Below are 19,715 nucleotides of genomic sequence, written 5' to 3' on the forward strand. Positions count from 1 at the left end.
CATTTCTACCCGGAAAAGCTCACCGAAGCGCGCCGCCATCTTTTTGATGAAAAAGTGCTTCCGGTGAGGTCACCGAAGCACTTTTTCATCAAAAAGATGGCGGCGCCCAGCTAATGCCGGCCGGGCCGCGCCATAAAAAAGGTTGGGGATACCGGGCGCGGCATAAGAAAGGTTGGGGATCACTGTCTTAGTGGATTTACAAAGTAATTGGAAAAATATCTGAAAAAGCCCTGAAATGTTGAAGATTGATTAAAGACCAAGTTCTGTGATATCACTGGAATGAAAGGTCAAGATTATGAAGTAAAAAAAAATGAATGAGTATAAATTTGACTGATCAGGATAAATTATATAATTAATATTTCTTGTGGATTGTAATGAATATTTTCTGAAATAGGATTTTAAAAAGTTTCTGTATTGCAAATAAGTATGATTTCAGTTATGGGAAGCAGAAGTTTCTGTTTGTAAGTTTAAAAGGGGTGAAGAGTTATTGTATTAGCTTGTGCTCAATATGACTAATATTGAAACCCACTTCTTTATTATTGCCTTTGTTTTTGTTTTTTCTCGGTCTTGCATTTTTTTAAACTTCTTACTTTTCATTAATCATTTATTTTGTATTTGTTTTTACTATATGTATTAAAAACCTCAATAATGTTACTAGAAAATAACCAAGCTGAATATGGTGTGCACATCAGCCATTAGGTCTACAGTTGGTTAAACATCTCAAGTGAACCAAGACGAATTGTTGCACATTTTTAATAAACTTACCCACAGTTATCTACTATATTAAGCACTACAAACACACACCATAAATGCTAAAAATGTCTGTTCCTAGCTGCCTAGTAAACCACATGTGGTAAGTTAGTCACCTACATTGTCCAATGAAATACTGAATTTCATGACATCTGGAGAATTGCAGTCATATTATTTTTAGCTGACCAGCAAACTGAAATAATCTAGCAAAATCACATACATTTTAAATGTTTTCCAAATGCCTATTTTTCATAAATGGATGTTTCCACATAGCACTAATATAGAGTATTAGTTCTTTCTGAAATTGGAAATATCTCATCTTTCCTCCCATGAATATAGAGGGATGATTATACATAGATCTTACATAGAATAACAGAATTGGAAGGGACCTTGGAGATCTTCAACCCCCTGATCGAGTAAGAGAGTCTATACCATTTCAGACAAATGACTGCCCAGTCTCTTCTTGAAAGCCTTCAGTGATATGGCACCCACAACTTTTGAAGGCAAGCTATTCCACTGGATGATTGTTCTCGTTGGGAAAGTTCTCCTTACTTCTAGGTTGCTTCTCTCTTTGATTAGTTTCCATTCACTGTTTCTTGTCTTGCCTTCTGGTGCTTTGGAAAATACTTTGCTGCCCTCATTCTTGTGGCAGCCCTCAAATACTGGAAACACTGCTAGACCATCTCCCCTGGTCCTTCTTTTCACTACACTAGACATGAAACAACCAAGCCTTAAGACAACTCAAGATTTCCTTCTTCTCATTATTAGAGGACTATTTAAAGAGAACCACTATACCACAGGTTTTATAACAGATATAAAAATAACCAACATCAATGTTCTTACATTTGATTACCTTTTAAAAACTTAACATTTTCACTCATGTTCTCCAAACTTTTAACAAATATGGCAGGTTCAAAACATAACAATACTTTTGATTCAACAGTTTGTTTCCTTTTATCTTCATAACCAAATGTCACTCTATTCTGATTTCCAAGGTCCCCGTTTTTATAAATTCTATAATAAATTTGCAAAGCTGAATGTGCACTCATAAATTTCAGTATATCATTTTAGGTTAAAAAAAAATATTAAAAGATATTGCTTGAGGCAATAAGCTAACCTAACAATAGTATGACTCAAGAGTCTTCAGATTCTTAACATAGCTTTGATAATATCAAATACTCTATTTTTACTACAAAAGGAAGCATGTAAATGGAATACAACAATGAAACAGGATATATGTTTAAATCCTAACAGTGGAGAAGCTATCTGATATTTTAGCAATCATATCTAGGTTTTTTAGCAGAAGAAACATAACCCATCAGGTGAAGAATGAGTGAGCAAGCACTGTTCTACAAAGCCAACGTTTCTTGTCTTATTTTTTTATTGTACTCCACTTTGAACGAATTCATACATGTTGAATGACATTAAATTGTGCCCACATAACATATTACACATGCATGTACAGAGAATGTCATTTCTTAAGTAATAATCTTTTGCAATGGAAGAATACTATATTATTATAATACTGTACTATGCAAAATGTAGTCACCAAACCGGTAGTAACACCAGTTGAATCCCACCCCTGGGTGGGGCCATGACACAGGGACAGAGAGATATCACAACCCTGCAGGCTTCTTTCCCCTTTGGAAAAGACTTTTTGCACAGAGGATAGAGGTGTGGAGAGATGCGAGACAAGCCGACAAAATGATATTTGCTTGCTTTTGCTAATGGTGGGGATCGGACAAATGCAAGAGGGGGGGAAAATGACACTTTTCTTGCTTTTTCCTTCCTCCCCATGCTAATTGTGGGGTGGTTTAATTTGGTGAGGAAGAGATCATTTTACCTTGTTTCCAAAGATAGCTGATTAACTCTTACACAGCTTGGATGCAACTCGATGTAAGAAATGGGAACAATACCCAGAAGCACTAACTTTCAGCAAATCCAGAAGTAAAGCTTGGAGCCCATAAAGGAAATTGGACAACTTACACAACAAACACCCAAAGTAACTCCTGACCAAATAGCTTTTTGAGTTGTATCTCTCTCCAAAGCACCAAGAGTGAAAGGACACTCTACTCTTATCAAGAAAGCACTTTTAGCTTTTTGGTGGTCAAGCCAAACATTTTCTAAATACTCTTGTCCCTTCTCCATAAAGGAAACTGACACTGCCATTGGTAGGCTAAAATGTGATAAAGCGCCAGGCTTCAATGGTATTCATCCTGAATTCCTGATAAATTCCGGGAGGCACACACAGAATTGAATTGATAAATTCCTCTCAGATAGTTTCCAAAGGCTGCCTCCCACCAGAATTCAAAAAAACTAAAATAATATCACTTCTAAAACTTGGCAAACCACAACCAGAGTTGAAAACTACTGCCCAATCACCCTTTTGAGTTCCTGCTACAAATTAGTGGAAAATTTAATTATAAACAGGATAGGTACCATATTATATCAACATCTGTCCATGGTGTTGACAAGGTGGCTTCTGACAAGACCAGAGCTTTGTAGACCAGGCGTTAAGTCTAACAGGGTATAAGGAAGCAGGATTCTAACAAAGCCTCAAAACCACAGCCGTGTTCATAGATCTAACAGTTTCCAAAGACAGATTGTTATATTATCTGTGCCATATTATCCCCTGCAAAAATCTCTATCAACTAATTAATAACATGTGGAGTGTGTCAAGAGTGAAACATTGGCATTTTCAGAAAAGACATAATCCTGGACTTTTATTTGGATACTCAAGCTGGATGCTGACAGAGTGATAGATTCTTTCAGATAATGGGAGACAACACAAGTAAGTTAAGATTAAACAATGGTCTTTCACAAGGATCTGTAATGGCACCTACATTCTTCAACCTATATATATCAGATACGCCAGTGACATAATTTGGATATGCTGATGATTTGGCCATCACAGTACAAGAAAACACATTGAGATGGCTCACAGCCACCTTTCCAAAGATCTCAAAATATTGGAAAAAAAATTCACAGACTAAAGGCAAAAAAATAACTCTTTGAAATATCTTTTAAGCTAACAACAACAAAAAATAATCCAGCTGCAATGATTTGACCTTAAGACAATTTCAGGTAACTCCATCTGGATGACTACGAGTCTTCACTGATATATTGCAAAGCACTTTAGAGAGTAAACCCATGATATTGGTGTGGCAAGAGTTGGTACATTCCAACAACTCTCTAACTTGCTTGTTCTGATTGATGAAGCTGCCTGGCTGAGCAGCGAAACACTTCCCAAAATAACAAAAACAAATAATCCAGTTCTAATGATTCAATCTTCAAACAACTTTCAGTAACTACGTGATTCCACCTTAACACAAACTGGCATATAAAACCCTGAAGGTCTACTTAATCAACTTATTCACCTATGATCCCCATCCGAAGTACCTTGGAGTAATATTGGACCAGGCTCTTTGCTACACTATAGATTACAGCGGCCAACATCAATACTAGGAACAACATACTCCAGAATTATGTGAAATTATAATGTGGAGTTTCAGCTACCATCCTCAGATTATTAGCACTAAGGTTGGTCTATTCCGCAGCAGAATACAGTGCCCTACCATTCTAGTAAGTTAGATGTCAGATTCCCTGACACCATGATTAGAAGCAGATGTATTATCCAACTAGCTGGCTTCCTATTCTGAGTCATATAGCACTGCCAGCTTTACAAAGGCAAGATACACTAGTGAGAGAGAATACAGAAAAATTATGAACAACTCACTCCTAGTGAGCACACCAACCTTCATTTATCAGCCACTGGACTTAAATCCAGGAAGCCCCCACTGGCATTTGCACAACATCTGCCCACCAACTTTAACACTGATTCCCAATGGAAAGTCAAATGGGTTGCTGAATACCTAAACATAGGATGACATATAAATGACCCCATAAAAAGCAGCGAGGCTCTGAACTACCAAATCAGCAATGGACAATCCTGAATAGGATTTGTACCTCACACTTGCAGGCCTCTGTATAAATGGGGCATAGTGTCCTCCCCTCAGTGTGACTGCAAGGTCTCATGTCAAACTGTAGATCAAATCATGACCAGCATGATTTGAGGGCATGGCATATACTAGTCCAGTATCTGATTCCCCCCCCCCCCAAAAAAAATTACATGACTATGGATCATGGGAAGAAAATGCATGATTAACAACTTGCAAACTTGGCATCAGTATCATCAGTCAGATTAAAGAAAAGGAGTGAAAGTAAGCGTATGTCAGAATTCAATTTAAAAGCAGCAAGCTGCTCATTACAATAAAAAAATGATCTATATGAATAGATTACAAAAATAAATATCACAATGAATTGGATAGTATCTTGTTAAAAACCATTTTTATGTATGTCAGTGATAGGAAATGAAATATATTGTAAATAAAAGCCAGGATGGAAACAAATTAAGCTCCATTTTTTTTTTGTTTCTCCCTTAGCACGTGAGTAAATAGAAATTAGGAACTTTCCATTACAATGACATAACAAAGATTAAAAGCTCCAAATATTAACTCATCTGTTAGCAGGAAAAAATATGCAGAAGAAACTAATTTTATGATCTTATGGTCCTTTTGTAGTCCAGTTCATACATAACAGCAACTTCCTGGTTTGCTCCTCTGAAGTCAGAGCAAAATAAAATAATGTATAATACTTATTCATATCCAGGTGTATTACTCCTATACTCTAGTGACCAAACTGGATCATTATGTTAGCAATTTTAGTAAGAACAGATGGAGGTGGTATTGATGTTTAATAGATAATGGAGTGTCTTGAAGTTGAAAGTAGTATCTAAATTAGACATTCCCAACTTAAAGTTTTAAGTAAGATGTCAGACAGCTTGTAGAGACAGGCAGGTACACTGAAATTCTGATTGCAAATGGGGTTGGATGGATGTTTTCCCATTCATAAAATGGCTGCCGCTGTGCTGTGGCTAATCCCAAAGCAAATAAATGAGAAAAAAAAATCAGATGAAACAGGAATTAACCAATACAAAGACAGGTGCCATGGAAATTTTGGTGCACCACAATAGCAATCAATGAAAAGGTTTATAATGAAGTTATAAGACTAAATTGTATCAGTTCATTTTCTTCTGATGAAAGATAAACCAACTCACCTTTGTTCTATTTTAATTTTCAGGAAAAAAAACCTCAAGCACATTATATCCAACTCATTTCCAAATACATATAAAGTATTTTTCACAACAAAAAATCTTATTTTAAAATTATTATAAACATTAATAAATTTTAATCAACATTTTAATAAATATACAATGTATAGGTTAGTAAATTTCTTTTCTTCAGGGTAAATTCTGTGATTGGAATTCATCTACTCAGTTATTTCTTAATGCTGAGGCAACTATGTAAAGAAACATTTATTGGAAGTAGCTACATCCAAACCCTAACTCCCATTTGTATAAGTGGACAGCTGAATAGCTGATATTTCAAAGCAGATGCCGTCCTGTAATAACTAATACAAAGAGTTGCACTTGTTTACATCAAAAGTACCATAAACATTTTTAGAAAACTCTGTTGCAAAGGTGTTTAATATAGCTTAATTGGGAAATGTTCAAAACTAATTCTTTATTAAAGCATAAATAACATTAGATTTCATCCAAGTGGACTGAAATGAAATATTCATTTCCTTTACTGTTTTATTTCTTTTGCTTCTCTATAGAAAATAAGCATAAACAATCAGATATGCAAGTCTCAGCATGTATGAAAAACGTTTCATTGCTAGTTTCAGAGAGGCCCTGTTGCTGATGGAATGCAGTTCCAACACACTTCAGCCAGCAGGATCATTTATATTTCAGGTTTTTATTCATGAGAATTGAAATCTTTGAACAAAAGACGTAAGAACTTTTGAAAGGAAACAAAATTACCTTGTTCTCAAGCAGAGTTTAAAATGAGACAAGCAGCAATCCTTTCTTAATAAAGTGCCAATTAAAATCATAGGGAAAAAAGGATTATTTTAATATCTTAAAGATTTTTGACATGCTGAAGTATCTGAAAACAACTAAGAATCATGAGATACTTTGCTATGAATATTTAAGTTAATTTTGAATATCAAGAATATAAGAAAAGCACTGCTGTATTTCCTAATTTCAAAGGAAGGCACTCAAGAGTCTGAATCCCTAGATAGAATATAAAATGAGGGTCATCCATTGAACTTGAAAATCTCTTTGGACATTATTGTCAATGGATCTTTTAAAATATCATAAAATAATCTATGGATCAGGCAGTATTATAATATCGATTTCTTTAAACAATAAATTATAGTCATATAAATCCAAATATTTACCAAACACACTATGTTTTTTTAATAGTGAACTTATTGTCCAACATGATCTGTTATTAGTCCTGTGCTGCCTTAGTCCTCATCTTACTATATTACAATCTTGTGCCTTGGTTTATAAATGAAAGGTAGGCATCCTTCTCCACAAGGTGAAGAATATATGTGTCTAATATGTTTGACTCTGGAAAATGCAGAACAGTAATAGGGTGGGAGATATATCTGCCTGAGCTTGGATTAAAATGGATTTTTCTTATTACCTGAATGATATAAAATGACAAGTAATGCTGGGCAAAAATTCATCAAAATTAAACAAATTTAACAATCCCAAAGGTAATATGTTAATTAAACATGAATTTGTTTTACCATTAGCTGATCCATATATAGGCCTTATCATTAATATTCCACTGCAAAATAATGGTTTGATTTCTGGAATGTAAATCTAAATATTATCAAAATGTTTTGTTTCTAAAGGTTATTTTGAAAGTGGCAAATAGTCTTATATAGATCATTCAGAGGAAAAAATACAAATTAGATTTAGTAGTTTATTGCATTTTCTTGAAATCATCACAGCATCTTTTCTGAAAGTAAATTTAATAGCATACTTTATTTGAAAACTCTTAAAAGGAATCAGCTATTCTGTGTGGAATCGCAGCCTATAGTTTTTTTGGTACATTATAACATATATTTCTTATCTGAATATTTTTCTGTTTCAAGATAGCTAAGGACCTTGCAATTTTTTCTTTCTCTCTCTACAAACTTAAAATCAGTTATTTAACAATTAACATGTATTTTTTAAATTGCCCTAGAGATAATCATGCTAGCTCTGGAAAAATTAACCAACATTAAAAAAAAATAGTCATCACTGAAATTTGAGAAATATCTTTCAGAGTTTGTTATACGTGTAACTATTTATCAACTATCTTACAAATAATTTATTTCAACTGGCCTCTTTCTTTCCAAGGACGGACATACCAGTCTCTCCAAAATCATCATAAAAGGTACAGTTCCTTGGTAGAGACGCATATTAACCCAGGAGGAATTTTTCTTCCTGCTGCACTGCCTTGCCATCTACACAGCCTACTTCATTTACCTTCCTACCCGCTCTTTCAACTCCCACATGGAATAGTACGTTCCCATCCACCCACCCCCGCAATGCCAGATATTAAAATTCCTTACAATACATAGGTATGATTATCTCCGCCCAATTTAAATTAACAGAGAGCCAGTTTCTCCATCCTGATGTGCTATTCAGGAACAGCAAACGCTGCCTAAGTTTTATATTTTTATATGGAAAAGAAATAAACTCCTACCAATGGACGTCATCATGGCCGAGACTTTTCCTGAAATTGCTGTGTCCGTTCAAGGTAGAAAAAACGGGCAGACTCCACGGTAGGCGCCAGCTCTTCTAACGTGTTTTCCCCACTTTCGCGCCTGAGAGACTTCTGAGGGCCGCTGCCCCTGTCCTTAGTCTTACTGGGACAAGCGTCCTGTCCCTCTACCAGCCTACACGCTGGCTTCTTCTCTAAACGCAAGCATCTACCCACGCGGGCAACTAGATTCTCCACTCTGAGACGGCGAGGCCAAAAGAGGGGAAGATAAATCTTCGATTGTTCCTCCCGCCTGAAAGCACAACTTTCGTTGGTGCGGGTTTGCAGGCTCCCTATCCTGCGCAATTCAGACCACAGCAACGAGTGCTGATTTGAATTGGGCTCCCCGCCCCCAACCCAGTGTTATTCGCGTCTCCTAATATTCTGCTTCTTCCGTTCACAAAGTGGCAATGCAGAGGCCAATTGCTTCCCTGGAGAGCTCGACTTCTTGATTTAATTTAATTAAATTTAGGTCAGAAAGACACCCCCATCAGACACTCATCAACAGAGAATTACGTCTGACGGGTACATTAAAACTTTGCCACCGCAGGAAAGATAAAAGAGTCTGCAAAAGTAAACCAATTGCATCCTCCTTTTCTACAGAAATATAAATCCAGTTGACTTTTAAAGCTGATATAGCCTGGATCATTTTGCTAAAAGTGTCTGATAATATGCATTTGAATGCCAATGTTTGTAATTCACAAAATTTTGATTGCTAACCTTCTGTCTATAAAGAGAATTGCTAATTCTGTATCAGCAATTGCTTTTGGGATAATGTTTGGGATAATCTATGTGATATTCAAACGAATCAAACAGTTTAGGGTGTTCAGGAGCTGGAAGCAGATGTAATGGAGTTTCCTTTTACTTTCTTCCAGGTAAATTCAACTGTTGGAAGAAAACAGCCTTCTGGATACAGTTCCAAAGACACTGGAAACATGGAGGCTGTTTGGAAAAATGGTTTAATGGTAGACAGGATCACATACCTTCAAGCTCCTGGGTGAAAAGGGGCAATCACATGCTTCAAGATGTTGGGTGAAGAAAAAAAAAGGGCTGAGATGCTGAGAGTGCCTGAGTTTTATACCCTCTGTGGACCCCACCTTAGTGTTTCTTGGTCCTGTGTAAGAAATGTATCCAATTGGCTGTCAGACTCCCAAGGGGCAGGGGGGCTTAGCTAACTTTGTAGGCTTTGCCTGTGTCCCAGGCTTGTTTGAGTGCTGGCTGATGTAATCTTCCCAGTTGCCATGTGGTGAGATGGGTAGAGGGGCTAATCCTACCTTTGTCATGTAGAATAGACTGGCTCAGGACTTGATGGCTCATTGACAAAGGATGAGGGAGCTGAGTTTCTGCATTTTTAATATTTCCTAAGATTTTTTATTTTTCTGGGAGAGGGGTGAGCTTTAACTTCAAGTCCCACCCATAGATTAAAATAAAAAGCAAAAATCCTAAATTGTTGCATCGGGAAGATTACAGCAAGAATAGCCAGACCAGCCTTCTAGTTCTGGCTTGCTAAATAAAATATATGTAGGGAATAGCCTTCTCTTTCTTAAATGTACCATCTTTTTTTTTCCTCTAAAAAGTGGTTTGGTACTTTTACATAATATAGGTAGTTCTTGTTTAACAGCAGTAAGTGGGATTAGCAACTCCATCGCTAAATTAATCAGTCATAAAGCAATATGTTATGTGACAGCGATTATTTATATTAGCAATTTGGCAGTTTTTGTTTATTTTCTCAAGCGATTATAAGATAACAAGTATAAGTATAAACATGGTTATGAATACATGAAATGTATAAGAAAAAAAAAGAAACAATAGGATAGGGACAGTAGGCACGTTGGTGCACTTATGCACGCCCCCTACAGACCTCTTAGGAAAGGGGTGAGGTCAATAGTAGACAGTCTAAGGTTAAAGTTTTTGGGGTTTGGGGAAGAAACCACAGAGTCAGGTAGAGTATTCCAGACATTGACCAATCTGTTGCTGAAGTCGTATTTCCTGCAATCAAGTTTGGTGCGGTTTACCTTGAGTTTGTATCTATTGTGTGCTCTTGTATTTATGGTTGAAGCTGAAGTATTCATTGACAGGTAGGACATTGCAATATATAATTTTATGTACTATACTTATATTGGATCGAAGACAGCGTAGTTCTAGGTTGTCTAGGTCTAAAATTTCAAGTCTGGTGGCATAAGGTATTATGCAAAAAGTAGAGGAGTGAAGAACTCTTATTGTGAAATATTTCTGGACCTTCTCAACTGTATTAATATCAGGTATGTAATGCGGGTTCCAGACTGATGAGCTGTATTCAAGTATTGGTCCAGCAAATGTTTTGTATGCTCTAGTTAGTAGTGTGATATTACCAGAAAAAAAGCTACGCAGGGTTAGGTTAACAACTTTTAATGGCTTTTTGGCTTTGTAGTTACAGTGGGCTCTAGCACTTAGATCATTAGAGATAAGTACTCAAAGGTCCTTGACAGAGTTTGGATCATCAACAAGGTCTTGACTATTCAGCTTGTATTTTATTTTCTGATTTTTTTTGCCAATATGTAAGACAGAGCATTTATTTGTTGAGCTTTGAAGTTGCCATTTGTTTGACCATTCTGATACATAGTCGAGGTCTTTTTGAAGAGTAGCAGTATTATCAGTGGTGTGGAATAGCTGTACATCATCAGCAAAGCGAACGCAGTTGCTCTTAATATGATCACAGAGGTCATTTATGTAGAGTATGAAGAGAGTTGGTCCTAGAACACTGCCTTGGGGGACACCACTGTTGACAGGTACAGAATTTGATAGGACGCTCCCAATTTTGACCATTTGTTGTCTGTTTGACAGGAATGCTTCTATCCAGTTATGCAGGTGTCCAGAGATACCGTAAGTTTTAGGAGTAGTTTGTCATATACCATTGAATCAAAGGCTTTACGGAAGTCTATGTAAATTGCATCTATTGCTTTGCCTTGATCGAGTTGTGTAGTCCCTATGTTTTTGCGGTGTAAGAGTTGCAGATTACAGGATAATTTTTTCTGAAACCAAATTGTTTGTTAGAGAGTAGGTTGTTTTTCTCTAAGTGGAGGATGATGGATTGGTTAATAATTGATTCCATGACTTTACAGGTGACGCAGCATAAAGAGATTTTCAACTAGGCTGGGGTCTCCCTTTTTGAAGATGGGGATGACCGTGGCTTGTGACCATAGTTTTGGCAAGGAGCTGGTCCTGAAAGATTTTTCAAAGATTCGGCTATGGCAGTGGATAGCTTTTTTAAGAAGTAGGCACATATTCCGTCCAGTCCAATAGATAGAGATGGTTTCTTTGTTGAATATAATATTTTTATTAAGTTCACTAATTTCAATCATTAGCTATTATTTCTTTTCTTTTCTTTTCAACACACTCAATTCTAGCATTTAGTTATGCCCTTTAAGTGCCCACAGTTCAATATATGTCCGGTTTGATTTCTAAACCTTTGTTGTGTTAAAGTATTTTCCTTTAAAATTCTCCTCCAAATTAGTACAATAATCCAATTAATACAATAATCCAATCCAAATTTATAAAATCCAATTTCTTTCTCACTTTCTCTGGTTGCCGCTTCCACACACTTTCCTCCAGAATAACCTTTTAATTTGTTACCGGGGTGCCTCAAGAGCAATGTCACTGCTCGCTACTTCTCTGCTCCAGTACAAAACTTAGTTTCCTGGAGTGTTCTTTGTCTTCGTGGTCGCCATTTTGGGACCACCGCTGCAACTTCCTTTGGGAGGGATTTTCCTGTCAGGGAGGGGAGTTGCAGCTCCCCTCGACCCTCCAGGCAATTTCCCCGTTCTTCACCACCTCACCAAGGTGGCTCTGGTCCCGATTGGGACCCTCCAGCAAGCGACCTCGGGCAAAACCGCACCCGATTGCGGATTCCGCACCGATGCCAGGAGTCAACATTGACTGCACCAAAAAACAAAGCAAAACAAAAAAAGTCAATTATGCAACTATGTTGTCAATGCATAACCTGACAATTGTTAGCAAAGAAATATAGCTAATCCTCAACTTACAACAATTTGTTTAGTGACTGTTTGAAGTTACCACATCACTGAAAACAGTGACTTATGACTGATCCTTGTACTTACAACTATTGTAGAATCCCCATGGTCATGTGATCAAAATTTGGGAACTTGGCATATATTTATAATGATTGCAACATACAGGAATCACCCTTTAGCCTTCTAGTTTCCAATAAGCAAAGTCAATGGGGGAGAAGTTGGATTTGTTTAATGACCATAAGTTGTAAGTCGGGGCTAAGCATCTTTTCCTCATTAGGTCAACAATCAGTGATCAGAGACCTGAATCCTGAGTAAAAGCTCCTCAAGTATTAGTACTCCATTATAAAAAAAAATTCTTTCAGAGTTTTAGTTTTCTAATTTATCTTAAATGCATACCTCCACATGTTTTTAAATCATTTTCTATTTGCAATTGTTGGGAGAAAGTGTAAGTACCTCAAGAAATGTGTTTGATTGGATCAATATTTATTGGTAGAATAATCCATTAATGAATTTACAAAATATATATTCTAAATATTATTTGCTAATTAACAATGTAGCATGTCAACAATGCATTTCATAGTTTAAATACAGCTTGGATGTTTGCTATGGAGGGGTTGCGATATATATTATCATAGTATCATTACTGACCATATTTAGTCAACCAATATATTTAAATACTTAAAGAAAATCTACCTACCATTTTTTCTATTCTGCCTGTTCTACTTTCCCCTCCCCCCAAAATGATTCATTGCTATAGTTTGGTTTCAAATTTTCATAGTACAACAACTATGTAAAAAGCGCTACTTAAGGACTGACAAATGCAATTCAGTTGGAATGGATGAATTTGTAAATGAATCAAACAAATGTTTAATCTATTAAACCATATTATTCTGGTACCAATGTGTTTTGTTGCATTTTTGTATTTCACCTGATCATTTTTATAATTTTAAAATACTGCTTCTTATTTAAACAAATCCTTAAAAATAGACAATGTTTAAGATAAAAATGAGTCACAACGTTTGAAATCTGATACCTAAGGCCAGTGGCTGAAAAAGGATAATATAAATAGATTTACTTAAAAATATGAAATATCTCAATATTGGGGACATACATACTTATATAAAGCAGAAGTCCTTGTCAGAAAGCACACTTGTTGTCCTAACCATCAACAAACTGAATCACAGACAGAGATGGAATGAATGTAGTTCTCTCTCTCTCTCTCTCTCTCTCTCTCTCTCTCTCTCTCCCCTCCCTCCCTCCCTCCCTCTCTCCTGGTTGCATAGTATTTATAAACAAAAAATGGATTAGATCAAGATGCATGTGATTTGATTTCCAGTATGTAGACTTGATACATGGAAAGTCTGTTACCTGTTATGGCTAACACAGATTAATAAATATGTCTTCCATGTTTTTGAACAATTCTTTGTTTATGCTAATTATTCAGTCTATTTGTTGTAATAGTAAGCAGTCAGAATGTAATATCCATAACTCTATTATATGTGAGCTTAAGAAAATGAAGGTGTATATTCCCCTCTAAAGATAAGATTTCTCATGCACTGAAATTCCACTGATAGTCTAATACAGGGGTGGGCAAACTTTTTGGCTCGGGGGCCTCATTGACTTTTAAAATTTGACAGACGGGCCGCCACCTGGTGTCGAAATGCCTGTCATTACAAGTCAAAATCAAATGAATGCAATCATTCAATCATTCACATCAAACCTTAATTCTGTACCAATCTTCGGCGGGCCGGATTAAAAAGACCAACGGGCCGGATGTGGCCCGCGGGCCGTAGTTTGCCCACCCCTGGTCTAATATCTACTAGCAATCAATTTCACTGGATAAACAAGAACTAAACTAGAATTGTTCCAAAGAAAAAAAATATTTTAAATCTAAAAAAAATTAGATTCTTTTTACAAATTGAGAGGTACATAAAACTAAGGACACAAGTTTAATTGCAAACTAAATATTAATTTTAAAAAGGCTGATTTTTGCTGTTTCAACCATGCTGATCTTTGTTTTTCATGATGTATCTCACCCACTCAAGCACTATTTTATTTATTTCATTTTATTGCATTTCTTTTTCTTGTGACAATATTTCAGACTCAACAGAAGCCTGCCATATGCTTAAAAGGTTAAGGCTAGATACAAAATTTTATTACATGCCAGAGTAGACATTGCAACATGTGTTGTCTTATGTCAACACAAGAATGTAGCTTGTTGTCCACCATAGCATCTCACTGGCTCTTCATGTACAATAGCCATGAAGACATGAAATTCTGTCCTGGAGAAGGAACTGAAAGTAGATGACAGTTTAAATTCTATTGGTCTCTCTATAAGGGTGAGCTGAAGGTGAAATGTTGAATTGGCATTGATATTTAAAGTCCACTGAATTAGAGAGGAGTTTAAATGCCACTATAGAAACCCTGTAAAGAGGAAGGCCAAAGAGAAACCTGGAAATGGAATTGATAGCTTTAAAAAAAAGACAATGGACTTGGACAGCAACTGGATGTTGAAGTTGTGCTGTTAATTTTGGTAAAAGCCCTATGGCTGATAAAGCTGAATTGGGAGAATTCCTGAAAAGAAGTCTTTGGGCACTACTCAGATGAGAAGGCACCATGGGAAATTCTATACATTGCAGGAAGCTCTGTGGAGCTAGAGATGTGAAGATAAGATCAAACCTTACCTGTCGGGGGAAAAAACTGTAGAAAACAAGTTGCTAGTTTGATTGTTGGAAAATTTCTAAAATCTTATGTCCTTTCTTAATTCTTCACTGAAACAAACTTCATATTTAGTAATGTGCAAGAGGTACATAGATTGTAGGTGCATGCATATCCTCAACATTTTCACAAAAGACTACTCTGCTAGGAAGAAAATAACTGTTCCCAAAAGGGTACAAAATAATTAGGTAATTTAACTGGGAAAGTAAATAGCTTGACTATTTTACTAAAATTTGGTAATACAGATAGTCCTTGACTTATTAGCACAATTCAGCTCAAAATTTCTTCTGTTAAGTTATTTGCCCATGTTATAATCTTTTTTGCCATAGTTATTAAGTGAATCACTGTAGTTGTTAAGTTAGTAACAGAGTTTTTAAGTGAATCTGGCTTCCCCATTGACTTTGCCCATCAGAAGTTTACATAAGCTGATCACATGATCAACACCAGCACATGGCAACCATAATACTGTATATATGAGTCAGTTGCCAAGTATCTGAATTTTCATGTGAACATGGGGATGATGCAGTGATCTTCAAAGTGAAAAACGGCATTGTCACATTTTCAGTGCCATTATAACTCTGAATGGTCACTAAATAAAGGGACTACCTGTACTGATCATTAGTGTCACAGCTAAATGAATAAAATCAGAGGGAAAATCCACTGGAAAACCTCATCTCTTCTAAAACTATCTTCATCATTACGATGTCAAGCATCTTCTGTGACAGAAAACACTTTGTACCAACTTAGACTAGTATAATGTCTGTGATACAGATGTCTTTGTGTCTCTCAGTATTTAAGAAAAGAAAAGAAAGAGTGGTCCTTAGCTATAAAATAGTCCATATTGGATGAAGAGTCTTTTAGACCAGGGTTCCCAACCCCCAGGCTGCAGCTCACTACCTGGCCTTGAGCTTTTCAGAAGTGACAGGTGAGCATAAATGGAACTGTATACATGCCCTTGCCCGCCTCATGAGCGGAACCATCCCCTTCCCCAGTTCCCAAGCCGAAAAGGTTGGGGATCTCTGTTTTAGACGGTTCATATGTAGGTTCATAGTTCAAACATTTCAAAACACCTTAGAACATATCACCAATTTACCTTATTCTATAGTTGCCCTGTTCTAGAAAATCACTACATTGTAACATGCTGTTCTGTATTAGTAGCAGCTCAGATTTTTGTAGTACAGACATGACAACTCTTCCTTATTTCTCAGTTAACAATCACAATGGCAGCAAACATGAAAATTAATCATACTAAAAATCTAACTTACTTATAAGTAAGCATGTATCAGACTGAACTAACTATTAAAATTATACTGAGAGTCTATAGCACACTGAGGCTTGAAGTAAACGGAAAGTATTTGGCAAACAATAAAATGCTTCACCATTTTACTAATTTGCTTGTTTCTCTGCAGGAATGAATTAAATAATAAACAAATCAACATTTGTACTAATATTTCTTTCCAAGATTTTACTGACTAACCAGTACATTCTCAAATTCTCAAAAAATTCAAGGAAAATTACTCTTTTTGATAGTAATAGAATTAATTGAAATTATATTTCAAATTATATTTCATTATATAAAAGCCTACATTTGGAATGGAATGGAATGGAATGGAACAGAATAGAATAGAATTCTTTATTGGCCAAGTGTGATTGGACACACAAGGAATTTGTCTCAGTGTAGATACAAGCAACAAGTGATAAATCATGATCATAATCATCATAAGATACATTCATCAGAAATCATAACATACAACACTTAGTGATAGTCATAGTATACTAAATAAGCAATCAAAACAAATCATACTAGGATACTAAATAAAACAATTAATATAAATCATAAGATGCAAGCAATAAAGTCATAGTCATAAGATGATGAGGAAATAGGTAATAGGAAAGATGAGAAGAATAATAGTAATAGAGCCTTACTAGGTTGTTTAACAGTATTGTGGGAATTAGTTGTTTAGTTGAGTGATGGCATGGGAGGAAACTGTCCTTGTGCCTAGTTATTTTGGTGTGCAATGTCCTATAGCAATGATGGCGAACCTTGCCCTAAGTGTGTGAGTGTGCCCCATGCACATGCACAGCAGAGATCCAAAGACCAGCTGGCTGGCAGGAGGTGCACGCACATGCGTGATGGAGCCGAGCTGGGGTGATGGCATGTCTATAGAGAGGGCTCTGCGTGCCACCTGTGGCATGCTTGCCATATGTTTGCCACCACTGCCCTATAGCATTATCTTGAGGGAAGAAGTTGAAACAGTTTATGTTATGAAGGCTCTGTAGACATTTTCACAGCCCTCTTTCTGGTTTGTGCATTGTACAGGTACTCAGTGGAAAGCAGGCTAGTTGCAATTGTTTTTTCTGCATTATCTGTTGGAGTCTGTGTCTGTCTTGTTTGGTTGCAGTACCAAACCAGACAGTTATAGAGGCGCAAATGACAGAGTCAATAATTCTTCTGTAGAACTGTATCAGCAGCTGTTTGGACACTCTGAGCTTTCTGAGTTGGTGTAGGAAGAATATTCTTTGTTGTGTATTTTTGATGACATTTTTGATGTTAGGTGTCCATTTTAAGTCTTTAGAGATTGTAGAACCTCTACTGTTGATACTATGTTGCCTAGTATTGTAAGAGGTGGTAGAAAATGAGGATTCTCCTAAAATCTGCTATCATTTCTACAGTTTTGAGTGTGTTCAATTCAAGATTGTTCTGGATGCACCACAAGGCTAGTTGTTCAACTTCCTGTCTGTATGCAGATTCATCATTGTTTCAAATGAGATCAATCCCAGTTGTATCATCTGCAAACTTAAATAATTTAACAGAAAGATCTTTTGAGATAGTCATTGGTATAAAGAAGCAAAGTAGAAAGAGCACACAACCCTGGGGAGTCCCAGTGCTAATTGTATAGATATTTGATATGATTTTGCCTAGCTTCATCTGCTGCTTCCTGCCTGTTAGAAAACTTATGATCTGCTTACAAATATTCACTGTTAGCTGAATCAGTTTAGTTAGAAGAATATTTGGAGTGATGGTCTTGAATGCCGAGCTGGTCTACAAAAAGGACCCTTGCAAAGATCCTTGGAGATTCAAGATGTTGTAGAATGTAGTGAAGCCATATTAACAGCATCATCTGCCAAGATATATATTTAGCAGGCAAATTGCAAGGGGTCTAACAGTGAATCTGTAATGGTATTCAGGTGAGCCAGCACTAACATTTCAAAGGTTTTTATAACTATGGATGTCAGAGCAACCAGTCTGTAGTCATTCAGCTCCTTGATGGAGGGTTTCATCAGCACTAGAGCATTTGTAGCAAAAAAGGAACATAATACATCTCTAGTGATTTATTAAAGATGTGGGTGAAGATGGGGGGGTAGTTGTTTAGCACAAACTTTCAAGCAAGAAGGAGTTACCTTGTCTGGGCCTAGTGCTTTTCCAGGCTTTTTTGTCTGTGAAATAGACCTTGTCCATCATTTTCTGTGATCACTTTGAGGTGAGGGGCCCAAAGGGATGGGATCAGTTGTAGGAGGCTTGGCTGTTGTTGGTTGTGTCTGAGATGTAGATGGTGGTGATAGTTGACAATGGTTTCCTCTCAAACCTACAGTAAAACACATGCAGGTCATCTGCCAGTTGCTGATTCCTTTCAGCAAGGAAAGGAGGTTTGCTGTAACCAATGATATTTTTAAGAGTTTTCCACACATTTGCTGATTCATTTGTTCATTATATACAGTAACTATCTCTCCAGGACATTTTTTTTTACTTTTTTGTTATATTGTTTTGAATATTGCTTTCATATGCTCTTCCTTTGATCCTATTATTGTTTCTGTGCATTCAATTGTGTTAACTTATAAAACTGTCTGGAAATATTTATATTGAAATGTTGCCTTTCCCTCCTTAAAAGACAAAAACAAAATATTTTCTAAATCTGTTCAGGGAAATTCAGTAGTAAGATGCTGAGCAGCAGATGTTATTGTAGCAAATGTTTATCTTGTTCAGATTATAAATTAGTCAGGAGGAATATATATCTTAGGGAACCTACTAATTTAATCTTTCTAAAACAGGAGAAAACTTGATAAATCTTTAAACAAAAATATGCCAGAAAGTTAACAGAAATTTTATTCCTGAAAAATATATGATTACTAACAGCTCCATATTGCCATTGGAATGCCTCTTTTGCTGTTTGAAAGTGAAATAGAGCAGAAGAAGAAAAGAAGTTGTTTTATGGTTTGTGTGAAAATTTAGCAGTAGATGGTGCAAATGGTGCCTGACTGTCTCCTCTTGCACTTTGGTTGTATTTGAACAACTTCAGTAATAAATACCCACAAAGTCCTGTTCTTTCATAGGTACAAAGAGTTGACCTGAGAGATTAAATTATCCTTCAATGTCATAGTGATATGAATCTATAGCCAAGGAAATGTGTTTTTTCAAATATTTATGTAGGCATAAAGAATCTCATTGGTTGTACTTTTAAAGCTAATATAAATAGATCGGTCTTTGTCCACAGTTTTGGTTTAATTAATCTTTACTTTGTCACAGGAAATATAGTATACTGACCTCTAAAAGTTATCTCTAAGCCCAGTGATAATG

At 36.2% G+C, this 19,715-nt stretch overlaps 1 protein-coding gene across 4 annotated transcripts in view; it reads right to left on the reverse strand.

The window, feature by feature from the left end:
• TNS3 (tensin 3) overlaps nucleotides 1-19,715 on the reverse strand; it is a 172,581-nt gene that overhangs the window by 41,732 nt on the left and 111,134 nt on the right. The gene's annotated exons all lie outside the window — the stretch shown is intronic.

The sequence above is a fragment of the Notechis scutatus genome, chromosome Z, assembly GCF_049901735.1.
Source record: "Notechis scutatus isolate UNSWTSFEM ecotype Mainland chromosome Z, rNotScu1.2, whole genome shotgun sequence".
NCBI lineage: Eukaryota > Metazoa > Chordata > Lepidosauria > Squamata > Elapidae > Notechis > Notechis scutatus.